Source organism: Macrotis lagotis, chromosome 3 (genome assembly GCF_037893015.1).
Source record: "Macrotis lagotis isolate mMagLag1 chromosome 3, bilby.v1.9.chrom.fasta, whole genome shotgun sequence".
Lineage (NCBI taxonomy): Eukaryota > Metazoa > Chordata > Mammalia > Peramelemorphia > Peramelidae > Macrotis > Macrotis lagotis.
In genome coordinates, this window is record NC_133660.1 from 299454883 (window position 1) to 299468706 (window position 13824).

Genomic DNA, 13824 nt, shown 5'->3' on the forward strand with positions numbered 1-13824 from the left:
ATGGGACAATATATGTAAAGTGACTAAGATGATATTTGAGACATTGTCACTGCTCTATTAATGTTATTATTTATTTAAAAGGCTTCATTTCCAATTGTGCAAATTAATGATTGTATAATCATCAGTCTCTCTCTTTACCTTTTTTGCCTGAGTTTTAAACAGCAAAAACAAGAAAAATAGCTAATGTTTATGTAGAACTTTATATATCCCAAGTAGCATGTTCTTTACAATTATTATCAAAATAATTCTCAAAATAATCTGGAGAGGGAGGAGCAATTATCATTCCAATTTTGCAGCTTTTGAAAGTGATTCACATAAAAGTAAAAATGACTGACCAGGATTGCACAGTTAATAAATCTCTAAAGGTCAGATTTGATTTCAGGTCTCTCTCACTATAGACTGAGATCTCATATCTATTGCATTATAAAATATGAGAGTCCAATAGAAAATATTGACAGTCTTTCTCAGTTATATCACTGTTCAATATTTTAAAGACATTTTCTAATCTATGCACTGCAATCTTATGTTTCTGACAAACATGTAATTGTTTAACATGACTATGCAGTTATAACCTATATCAAATTACTTACTGTCTTGGGTAGGGTGAAGAGAAGGGAGTTAGGGAGAAAAATTTACAACTCAAAAGTCTTACAAAAATGAATGTTGAAAACTATCTTTACATATAATTGGAAAAAAAATATTAACAATAGAAAGAAAAATCTTATGATTCCTTCCAGATAAAGATGGTAGATCTTTATTATTTAAATTCCGGCTCCAACCTCCTGAAGTGTTTCTTTGTAGTTTTTTTGGCTAGAAGGAAAAGAAAAATATGATTTAGCTATTTGGAAGGAAAAAAGAAAGCCCAAGGGAGGGTTTTTTAAGGATCTGATAAATTATCTTTCTTGCTAGGGACTACTTATTTCTGTCCCCTTGAAGAAAATCACAATGTGTAATTACCTTTCAAACAGGAAAAAAAATTGAGAAAGATAAAATAATAACAAATGGAGAGACAGATAAACAGAAAGAAGCCAAAATATGTCCAGGGTGGAGGGTGACTAATTTGTTGAGACATATTAATGATGACAAAGTCGTGTGCATTAGGATATGAATCAGGGAAGACATAATGTTAGCATTCCAATTTGGATTTCCCTTTTTTTATAAAATATTACCAGAAGAACATTCCCCAATTAGATGAACAATGGCAATGGGAGAATGTGCTGTCTGAAAACTAAAAATTCCAAAACTGATAAATCCAGATTATGACTTATTTCAATGTCTCTTTTCATCTAGGAAGAATAGCACTCAATTTTCCAGGCTATTCCCTAATACTTCAAACATTTTCTCATGCAGCTTCCAACCCATCTATATGTTTTCCCCTCTTTCTTCTTCAAATATGCAAAACTCAGCTTGTCCCACTTAAGTATTCTTTTTTCCCCCAAAACCAAAGTTCATCCCCTAAAGATATTTTTCCTTAATAGTCATCTGTCATCAATATTGCTTTGACCAATATTTGGCATTTTTTAAATTTTAAAGAACTATCATCTTCTTAGTTTTCAAATATTTGCCTCCTTTTCCAATTGTTTATAGATGACAATAAATGTGTCTCAAAACTATCACAAAACTATCTGTCCATGTGACCCTTTAAATGTCTTCACCAAATATATGATCAGAACTGCATTATTATGGAAAAAAGTTTTCTCATTGCAGAACTGTTTATAACATAATTAGAGAGTTCCCTGAGGCTTTCAATTCTGTTTCAGTCATATTTTACTATTCCATACCTGTTTTGGATTTTTCTTCACTAAATTACTGAAGTAACTTAACCTTTTCCTTCTCCAGTTTATTTAACAGAGTAAGAATTTATACCAATAGGATTACGTGACTTGCTTAGGGTCACAAAACTAGTTAAGTATCTAAGGCATAAATTGAACTCACAGCATCCCAAATCTAGGGATTTTCCAAATCTTTTTTTTTTTTTTCACTCAAACACCTAGCTTTCTTTTGTGGCTTAATCTTTGGTTCTACCCCCCAATCTTATTGTCTGTGGCACAAGGTGGCTGAGTTGTACAAGGTAATTTCATTTAAACACTCCTTATTAAGGTCTTCAGAGGGAGAGGTAGAATAAGACTCTCCCTGACTCATGCTCTTTACTTAATGACACTGCTTTTCCTGCATTAATTATATTTATGTTTGTGTATGTATATGGCTGTATGTATATATATATGTATATATATAAGCATACATACAGAATAGTTATAAAAAGAATAAAAATAAGAATTAGCAGTCCAAAGTTAAATAACCAACCAAAAATCTTTCTTCATACATTCATCTTCCTATATTTTTAGCTGCTTTTTCAGCCTAACCTATCTCTTATTTCTGATGTCATAAATAGATTTGTAAGATCAGTGGTCCTGGAACATGACTAAAAGTTTATAATGTTTTATTCTAAATGCATGACTTGAAGATTTCTCCACCGTCTAGTCCAAATCCTCATTTTATTGAAGAGGAAGCTGATGCACTAAGAGGTTAAATGATTTGTTCAAAATAACCCCATATTATGGGGCGGCTATTTGGCACAGTGGACAGAGCACCGGCCCTGGAGTCAGGAGTAACCTGAGTTCAAATCTGCCCTCAGACACTTAATAATTACCTAGCTGTGTGGCCTTGGGCAAGCCACTTAATCCCATTTGCCTTGAAAAAAACCTAAAAAAAAAATAACCCCATATTTAAAAAAAAAAGCAGAATTGTGTTTCTGACATTGATCCTCTGTTTCCATATCTGAACCTCTTATTACTACAATATGTCACATCTTCAAAATGAATTTCATTATCTTTCGTCTATACAAAATCAATTGAAAACTGGTAATAATTGTTTGAAGTTATTGTCTGAATAGTTTTGGATCCTTAGCATGCCATTTAGATCTTTACTGTTATGAACTCAAATTTTCCATGAAAATTGTGTCTCTTCAGTTAGCACAAGTTTCCACCCAAAGCGCGCGCACACACACACACACACACACACATATATATATATACATATATATATATATATATATATATATATATATATATATATATTGCTATCAATACACTGTATATTCTTGGCTCCACATATTTTTGCTTACCATGCTTTGTGCCTCAGTAACCTCTTTCTGCTCTTCTAATGTGGAAATTTAAAATTTTCTTTAAATACTGAGCAAAATTCCTTGTGTTCCATCCATTGTCCACTCTCTCCTCTCAAAGTTTAAGAAAATTTTTATAACACATATTGGACTTTCACTTTGTTTTAAGTATTAGTATGGAAATTTTATGTAGCTATTCATCTCTATGATATGGATTATGACCTCCTTGATGTCAGAGAAAGTGTGTTTTATATCTTTAGAATTTTTACATGCTGAAGCAAGTTATATAATTTGTGAACATATGTATCAAAAGGTGGAGAAAGAGAAATGTCTGTGTAGCCTGCGGACTATTTCATGACTTGAATCACTTTCTTCCACTTTTCATGAACTTTGATTGTTCAGAAAGTCAGACTGATATCAACCTTAAATTTCCCTTTTTGTAATTTCATCTCTACTACTTTTGCTTTTATAACACTCTGTAAGCACTCATGATTCTCTCCTCAATCATGTCTCCATTCAAGATTTATTTTATCTCTCATACTTGTCTAGATTAATTGTATTATAGTCATTTAATGCATTCATATATCTCAATCCATGAAACCATTTCTTCATTGTCAAATACTTAAATTGATTTCCATCTTGTGCTAGTTTAAATATTATAATTGCTACACTGAAAAATTGTGGTCTGTAATATTGATTTTGTAGATCTATTTTTCTCAATAGAAATCTATAATGTCAAAAATTTAGTATCAAAGTGTGAAATAATAGATTTTTGTGCTTGGTCTGCGTCTTTGATGACAAAATTATAATGAACTTTGAATACATAAACCACCCCCATTGAATCATATTCAGCTACCTCCTGCAATTTATAAATTCAGATAATTCTTTAGGAATAAAAAGATAAGTTTACTGCCCCCCCCATTTTTAGTCAGGTTGTTTCACAGACAGAATGTGAACCAAGGTTGTCCTCATTCATAATCTTTCATCACACTGCCCAAATTATGATTCCTTTCTTTCTTTATTAATTCCAATATGCATTTTCCTTTTTTAAATTTTTTATTATTTTGGTTTTGTTTGCAGCATGCATTTTTCTTTTTTCTGTGAGATATATATTTTGTTTTTTCTAGAATATTATTTTCCAACAATTTTCCTATTTAAAGCTGCAGAAGATAATAATGCATTTCTGACATCATGCTTTATACTTGTCATTTCCCCAAAAGTGTGATGCCTTCTCTCTTGGTCCCTATTAAATTTAGTCTAGCCATTCATGCATAGTTTATGAAAGTCAAACACTTACTAAAAGTCAGACACTCCTCATTTACACATACTTTTCTTTCCTCTCAATTTATGTAGCCTTTTTGTTTCATCTTTCATGAAAACTTAGTAATATTCTATTTCCAGTCTATAGACCACAAAAAATATTTGGGAGAAAATTTCCAGACATATGTACTTACCAGAATATAGACACTGCTGGACACTTCATTTCCTAGATCTATAATACAGATGGTATGTCTTTAGATATAATAATTTCATGATTGGGTGCTATCTCAACCTCTCCTTAGTGATCAAACTAATACTAATATGTAGTATTAACAGTAAATCACAGATTTTTTCACTGACTCTAGGAATTAAATGGGGTTCACTCCATTTTACAGCAATTCTCTGAAACAGAGATTTCTTTCTGCTCTATATGGAACCCAGTATGATACTTAAACTAAGATCTTACATTTGCTTCTAAGACCTTTGGGATCCAGACCTTAGAGACTCTCTACTGATCCTATATACATATGTGTGTGTGTGTGTGTGTGTGTGTATGTGTGTGTGTGTGTGTTCTTGAAAGAAATATTTTTTAAAAAGTTTCTATTGTATAACTTTCTGCACATGGGATCATATAAAAATGAAATTTGTCTTAAAGTTAGAATTTTTTCCACTTTCAGAAATATTAACATAATTTCCCCCTAAGATTATAAAATGTACATTTTTAGATGCAAATTATCACATACTTGAATATCTTATCCTCAGAGAAATTAGAATACAGCTTGAACATCATCATCTTAATAAATACTTCTTGACTTCATCTTACATCAACCACTCCACACACCATCTTATACCACATCTTACACCACACTACACAGAAAAGAAATTCTAGAAAGTAGACTTCAGGATACTGAATTTATCCCCCATACTAGCTCCTGGAAATTTTACTGACTAGGTGGGATGATTTATTTGGTGATTTGCTATCTGTCAACCCTCAAGGAAGAATGCCCTACTGTAGGATTTGTTGCTTTGATCACTCAACATTTTTACTCCAGAGCTAAAAATGTTATTCCCAACACAAGACATACTTTCCTCATGCAATGTTTTGGAAACTGTCTATATACATATTCATATTGTATGTATGTATGTGTATATGTATTTACATATGGTGATAATGACCCTAGTGTTAAGTAAGTTTTAGGATTTTATATCTCAGTGTCCAATAATATACTAATCAAATTTGTGAAGATAGAGATAATTTTGTGCATTCCAGAAGGCAACAAACATTTATAAGACACTTAAAATGTTTCAAACATTTCAATTACTATTGAAGATGCAACAGTGAGTTGAGGGTTTGATGGAGACAATAAATAAGATGTATATATGTTCCAGTATGCATATTTGTATCTTTCTTATATTTTATAGTTTGATTTTTTCTTTAGTTAGATGTTAAATCAATTTTAGCTTTATTTTTAAATTTTGAGTTATAACTTCTATCCCTACTTTACTTCCCTCCTCTTCATTTAAAACATTTACATAAACCATGTACAATTTTTCTATACTCATATTTTATAAAAAAATTGAATAAGAAAAAAGAAATGAAGGAAGGAAAGAAGAATGGCAGGGAGAAAACGGAGAAAAATAGCATGTTTTAGTCTGTATTCAGACAATATAACTTTTCCTAATCCTCCCCCTCCCCAATCAGGAAGATTGTATGCTTTCTCTAAAATCCTAGGAAATGTCTTAGATCATTATATTACAGAAAACAGCTAAATCATTTGTAGTTCTTCATCCTACAAGATTGATTTTATTGTCTATAGTGTCCCCTGGTTTTACTCACTTAATCTTGAAGCAGGTCTTGCAATCTATTCTAAGTTTGTGTGTAATAAAATATTTCTGTTTATATTTCATTTTAATTCTCTTAATAATATTTTTTCATTTACAAGAAAAGATTATTTTCAACATTCATTTATATAAAATTTTGAATTATAAATTTTATCCCATATTTACTTCCCTCCTCCTTCCCAAAGACAATGAGAAATGTGACACAGGTTAAACATGAACAATAATGTTAAATGTATTTCCACAGACTTTCTGTGAAAGAAGAATAAAAAAAGGAAAAATGAGAAAGGAACAACAAAACCATTTGCAAATAATATTCTTCTCTCTGCAGTCATGTTCCACAATTCTTTCTTTGTTTAACATTTTCCATTGATAGACCTTTGAATTTTTTTTTTTTGGATTCACTGTCTTGAGGAAAAGATAAATCATCAAATGTTGTTATTGTGTACAAAGTTCTCCTACTTCTGTTCACTTCATTCATCAGAAATTCATGAAAATCTTTCCAGGTTTTTTCTGAAATATGCCTGCTCATCTTTTCTTATAGAACAAAAGTATTTCATTATTATTAATAGAGAACAATTAGTTTAGTCATTCCCAATTGATGAGCATTCCTCCATTTTCATTTTTTCCTTTCACTTTTTGCCACCACAAAAGACTGCTAATAAACAAATTTGTTCAAGTAGTCCCTTTTTCCTTTTTATATAAACTTTTTGAGGATACATGCCAAGTAGTGATACTCATGGTTCAATTGACAGCCACAGTTTGATAACTTTTGGGGTATAGTTCCAAATTTCTCTTCTAAAATATATGGAAAACTGAATCACATTTATAAGAAAACATATCATGCTCTGTTGATAAAAGATCAAAGACTATGAACAGGAAGTTTTCAGATGAAGGATAAAAGTTATCCATAGTGAGAAAAATGCTCTAAATCACTAGAGAAATGCAAATCAAACCACTCTGATGTACCCCTTCACACCCATCAGATCAACTAATATGACAGAAAGGGATAATAAATAATGTTGTTGCATGTGTTCCAGTTTTTTCAAGTCTTCAACAACATTAGCACCTTTTTCTTCTATTATTAGTAAAGCTAATATTTCTAATGTTATATTGAATAGTAATGATAATAATAGGCATCATTGTTTCAACCCTGATCTTATTGGAAATGTTCCAAGTTTATCCCCATTACATATAATATTTGTTGATAGATTTAGATAGATACTGCTTATTTTAGGGGAAAACTCCATTTTTGACCATATTTACTAGTGTTTTAAAAGGAATCTATGTTCTAGTTTGCCAAAGGCTTTTTCAGAATCTGTTGAGAAAATTATATGATTTCAATTGGCATTGCTATTGATATGTTCAAGTACGTTGAGTGTTTTCCCAATATTGTTGTATCCTTGCGTTCCTGGTACAAATCCTACCTCCTCATGGTATATTATCATAGACTTGCTGTAATCTCATTACTAAAATTTTATTTAAGATTTTTGCATCCATGTTCATTAGGGAGATTAGTCTAAAATTTTCTTTTTCTGTTTTGGTTCTTCCTGTTTTCGGTATCAGCACTATATCAGTGTCATTAAAGGAATCTGGCAGAACTCCTCCTATTTTTTTTTTTATAATAGCTTACAGAGAATTGGAATTAATTGTTCTTTAAATGTTTGGTAGAATTCACTTGTAAATCCATCTGGCCCTGGTGACTTTTTCTTAGGGAGTTTATTGATTGTTTCTTCAATTTCTTTTTTTGAAATGGGGTTAATTAAGTATTTTATTTCCCCTTCTATTAATTTGGGCATTTTATATTATTGTTAATATTCATCCATTTCACTGAGGCTATCAAATTTATTTTTTCCTCTTTCTCTTTTCTTTGGTCTTTAAATTCTTTTTTAAACTCATCTGTGAGGTTTTTGATTTAAGTTCAATTCATAAATTCTAGGTGATGCAGTGAATAGATAGAGCACCAGCCCTGGATTCAGGAGTACCTGAGTTCAACTTGAGCCTCAGACACTTAATAATTACCTAACTGTATGGCCTTGGGCAAGCCACTTAACCCCCTTTGCCCTGCAAAAACCTAAAAAAAAAATTTTCCCTGTAAATAATTGTTGCTGCTTCTGAGGTGACATTTTTTTGTCATCTGTATTTTCATAGTAGCTTCCTATGGTTAGAGCTCTTTTATGTTTTTTTTTTTTTTGCTCATTTTGATTGTTTGAGGTGTTCCTGGAGTATAGAACCAAGTTTTTATGCTGGGGCTGGGGCCTGTTTCCTGGCTTATCACTGGCCAATATGTTGCCTATGCAGAAATTTGTTTCCTCCTTTATGTCCAAGTTTTGTCTCTGCAATGGTTTGTTCCCAACCCAGTCTAGTCTTTTCTCCCAGTATTTCCAGGATTCAGATTTGTTTGGTGTTGGTGTTAAAGTCCGAGAAAAGTCCCCAATTACAGAACAGAGGCACTGGACATGATGGAGATGCAATAGCAAGGGTTTATTAAACTACCTTGAGCTAGGGTTCCGTCCTAGGTCAGGGCTAGGATCCTGGAACCCCAAGTAAAATGAGGAGAGACCTTATATATGTTTTGGTAGGGGAGTTTCAAGCATCTGCCTGCAGATTGTCTTAAGATGGTGCGGTGTGTTCTTATTGGATGCAGGTCCGAGGGCTGACCAGGCAGAATCTTCAGGAGCTGATCTGGCAGAAACTCAGCTAGCTGACCAAGCAGGGACTCAGGGGCAGAATTTAGGCAACAGTTCATAGGTTTTGACATTCAGGGTCTTACAGGCATTCAGGCTAAAGTTCACAGATTTTGAGACTCAGGGTCTTACATTCCCTCCTCTTCTTGTTCAATCCAGGAGCACTCATGCTCCTCAAAGGGATGCACTGGACCCTCAGGGAGATGGTTGTAAGACTGCCTGAGTACCATTAGTTGGATAGTGTTAAACCTGTTCCTAATGAAAGCAAGCACTCGGTTTAACATGCAGGGCCCAAAGGTTAGGAGGAGTAAACGCAGGATCGAGGGGTCAATCAGGGTAGAGATCAATGTGGTGAGCCACGGGGATTGGTTGAACCAGGCTTCAAACCATCCTTCCTGCTGTTCTCCTTCTTTCCTACCTTTGGCCAATCCCCTCCCCTTACTTTAGCCATTGAATCCCTGACTATGCCGGTATGGTCAGCAACACTATTCTCCCAGTTCAGCACAATCCCCCCTTCTGTAGGAAAATCAAGTCTAAGCCTCTCCTGTTCTGTAAAACTACTTCTGAAAGAAAGGTAAGGGATTTCTCCAGGTGTGAGATTGATTCCTCTATTCTGCTAATATCCTCGTCTACTGCTCCTCTGAGGGATTTGAAACCTTTCTGATGGAGTGTGAGAGAGGAAATCCCTGTGCCCGCTCCTACCAGGCCTATTCCAAATAGGGTGGCTATGGTTAGGGTGGTGAGGGGCTCCTTTCTTATTCTGGCAAGGGCCGTTCTCATTATCAAGGGGAGGTTACAAAAACAGATCCCTTGACAATACAATGTAAACATTGGTGAGAAATGGTAGAGATGAGCTGGTCCAGTGTCCCTGCCCTCTTCTCTTCTCTCCTGGAGACCTCCGATGTCCTTCTGCATCTTCTGAATCGGTTCCAAAAAGTTCTCTCCAGGTCAGGTGACTAGTTGAAACTTTGACTTCTGGTAAAGGATTTGCTTAACATTTTACTTAGATCAAAACACATGTTTTCTTTGCAAGACAATGAGATTTTGGAGCTTATTGCAATTTACATTTTGCCTTATTGTCATTTTGATGCACATATTTAATTTTAACACAATAAATTTTTACTATATGAGTGAACTCCCAATGAGAATTGTCATACTGTCTTAAGTTTGTAACATACATTCAACAATCATCTTAGTTCAGAGTAACCAGTATATGGTTTAAAAATAAAACAATATTAGCCTTTGCTCTTATTAAAATAATGGCTCAAACATCCTTAACCAAAAATGAAATTTTTCAAAATATTCTCAAATATACCATTGATTTTCCTTTTCCTGATATCCTTATCTGACTCACATTCCTTTCCTTAAGCTAGACCTTAGAACTAAAATTATACTAAACATTGCCCATTCTTCTTCTTACCTAAATATCCCTTCTAAAAATTAAAGAAACTTAATTCCTATCATAACATGTAGCTATTAGCAGGTATCAGAGCCACACACCTAACCTATCTCTGGCTATTAGACACAACTCACCTAAAATTTCTTTTTCCAGTTTGCTTAGTAATTAACCATAAAGATCCAGGACATTAAAGGAAAATTCCTTTATAGATATAAGTATTGCATGTCAGTGTCCAGGCAGAGGTCACGTGGGTAAGTCAAATGTCTTAGGCCAGATTTATTCTTCCAGGTGAAATATTATCCAAATGTCATTTTGGGGAAATCAAGTCAAAGGGGTCCAACCTCAGCCTTACTGAGAAGTCACCCCTTTGGCCACCCATCCCAGTCACCTGATATCTTGGCTTCCTTGGCTGCAAGAACATGACATTTACCCAGTGGCATTTCCTTTTTGTTGACCATCCTGGTATGTGACATGAGAGAAAATCAATTAAAAGTCCTGTGATCTAAAAAGGTTGTTTTACCTAGTTAGAACTTCTAGTGAATACCATTCACTAAATTCCAATTATAATCTTAATGGAGTCCCAATTAATGAAACCTCCTACCTAAAGCTTGGATTATCTTTCCTGGGTCTTTTTCTAACATCTGGTATTCTCACTATGACTGGCCCTACAGGCCTGTCTCCTACCTCTTACATTCAGACATCCCTTTGTCTGAAATCATGCAAGGCAATTGTGGTTAAGTGACTTGGCCAAGGTTGCACAGCTAGACAATCACCAAGTATCTGAGGCCTGACCTGAACCCAGGTCTCCTGACTCCAGGGCCAGCGCTCTAACCATTGTGCAACCTAGCCGCCCCTAACACACAAATTACTAGATTGTACAAAGTAATTCCTCCATTATCACATTATTCATGAACCTATAGATCTATCCCAGAAAGTGTCATACTTTTTCATATTTTCCTTATTGCTCTTCAAAGCAATCACATTAATCCCAGGCTTTAACAATATAGTATTTAAAAAAAAAAAACATTTTCACAAGAGATAGCTAAATATTGTAAATATTATCTCTCTGCAGTTACAAAAGAAGATCACATAACTGATAAAAACATCTTATTCGTCAATAAGTTACCTTACAATAGGGCCCACAATTGCAACTTGCTCAGAGCCCCCCATCAGCTGTCTGCAGTTATCAAGAGCGAAGTCTACATCCTTGACTTCTTTAAATATACATTGTTAATATACATTAAACATTAAGATTCTTAAACATCTCATTTCCCTTAGAACAAAAGCAAAATTCTCAGAATCCAATCTCATACATATGACACATTTAAAACCCCAATGTCATTACAATTCAACGAACTTTCCAACAGCTTAGTCTGATAAAAAAACTTTAGAGTACCTTATACAGAGAATCCAGCACTCACATTCCAAAAGCTCTATCCAAAATAAAAACACTGCTAGCATTATTAAACTCAACATTAAAACCAATTAGAGCTTTTCCCCAAAAAGACATCAGTAAACATCCCCGATCACTTAGGTGTTTCTCTTCTTAGTAACCCAATACCAGTTTTCTTAACCCAAAGGTGTTACAATAGAGTTTTAAAATCCCAAACTCCTTGCAAAAGTTACAATAGTGTTAAAACAGTTTTTAATCCCAAACTAATTTAACAATCTAGTTATTTCATTCCTCCCATGCTGTACGAATTTTGTCAGAATATTACAACACTAGTATTCTTCTTTTAGAACCCTCAGAATGCTTTCCAAAACTCTAGTTCACAAACTTTAGAAACAATGAGAGTCATCACTCAGGCCACATGGCCAGCAGATAGTCATTAAACATGATTTCCTTTCAATAAAAGAGTCTCTTAAGCCCTGGATCTTAGATAAATATTGTTTTTTCCAATCACACATCCCACCTCCCCGCCATCCTCCTGCTACCCTCTTTCCCCCTTTTTATTCAGTGAAGGAATCTTCCAAGGGGGAACAGAAGGGACCTGGTGACAGGGGTAGTGGATGGGGTGTGGAAATTCAGGGGCTGAGGATTCTAAATTTAACAGTGCAGTAATATGTATAATTTCCTCTTCAACAGATAATAAACTACACTGATCTCACATATCAATATTCCCTTTCATAAACATGAGGTGAAAAACAAAGCCTTTCACAAATTTTCTGGGCCAAAAGAACCTCGAGAACTATAACCCATTGGCAAGGTATTCTCTAATTGTTTTTTTTTTCATAACAAAATCTTTACAATTGTGATAGGGGAAACTTCAATTCATTTGTTATTACAAAACAAATTTTAAAATCTCAAAAAGTGTAGTTAAACTGTTCTTATATAAAGCTTACTAATTGTACACAGCATATTTCAATTGCATGTATGTTCTCTTTATTCCCTAAACCTTTAAAATACAAAGAATTCTTAAGACTAATTGTTGCTAAAAATCCCTTCTTATGACTACAAGATTTTCTTCATGTTTCTCTTAAATTCCAAAAATTAGTTTTAAATCATTTTCTTTCCAAAAGCCTAAAAAGTTTGCAAATTCTTCTTATCTTCATCAGTGCAATTCTAACTTCTCAATGCTCTCACTTATAAGAACTTTCTATCTTCACTGACCAATATTTCTTAATATTAGAACATTCTATGTTCTGGGAATGAGAGATTCCCCACAATTTGAGATATCAAAGTGATATGCACTAATTTGTTACCTTTACTGTTTATGATTACTCACTCACTCCAGATTCTTCCCAAATACATAATCCACATTCCAATCAGTGTAAAATATTAACTTCCTCTTGTTTAGTTATTCTAAAGCTGACTCACAAGTCTGTCCTGACTCCTATGACTCTGGAGGGGCCATAAAACATCAGAATCCAAACTCAAACATATTCTTTACAAACCCCTTAATTCAATTTACAGGTATCTTTAGATTAGCACATTATAGGATCATTAATAAAATTAACATTTACCTAGCAATCACTTTCATATCAAACTTTTCACTTTATGGGGCTTATTACTTTTCCTTATCAATTCATTGCCAAACATTGCAAAAAGTACCAATTTAATGCAATTTTAAATCACCCCAATCTCAGATAAACACATATCTCCCTATAGACTTATAGTTCTATACTTTCTTCTTTTCTCATAATGATTTGTACACCTTTTTCCAAAGTTCCCAAAATCCATCTTTGGTGTACAAAGTCAACCCTGCTCAGACCTTCTGTCTACATACTTTTACCACTTTCCTTTCTTAAGAAATGGTTCAAAAGAAACCCCAGTTGTCTCTAAGTCTGGATTTTCTTTCCCAGTATTTTCAGAATCTCTTACTGAAACTATACAACTCACATTTTCCACTATTCCTTTTCATTAGCTCCCCCTGACCGCAAGTCACACCATTCTGAAATAGAGTCATACTACAGCTATGATTCCACTCTTCACAAGGCACTTTCCATTCCAAGGTTTTAATGTGTAACATTTCTTGAATACAACTGCTAAAATTCTGGAGAAGGCAGTCATTCAAAAA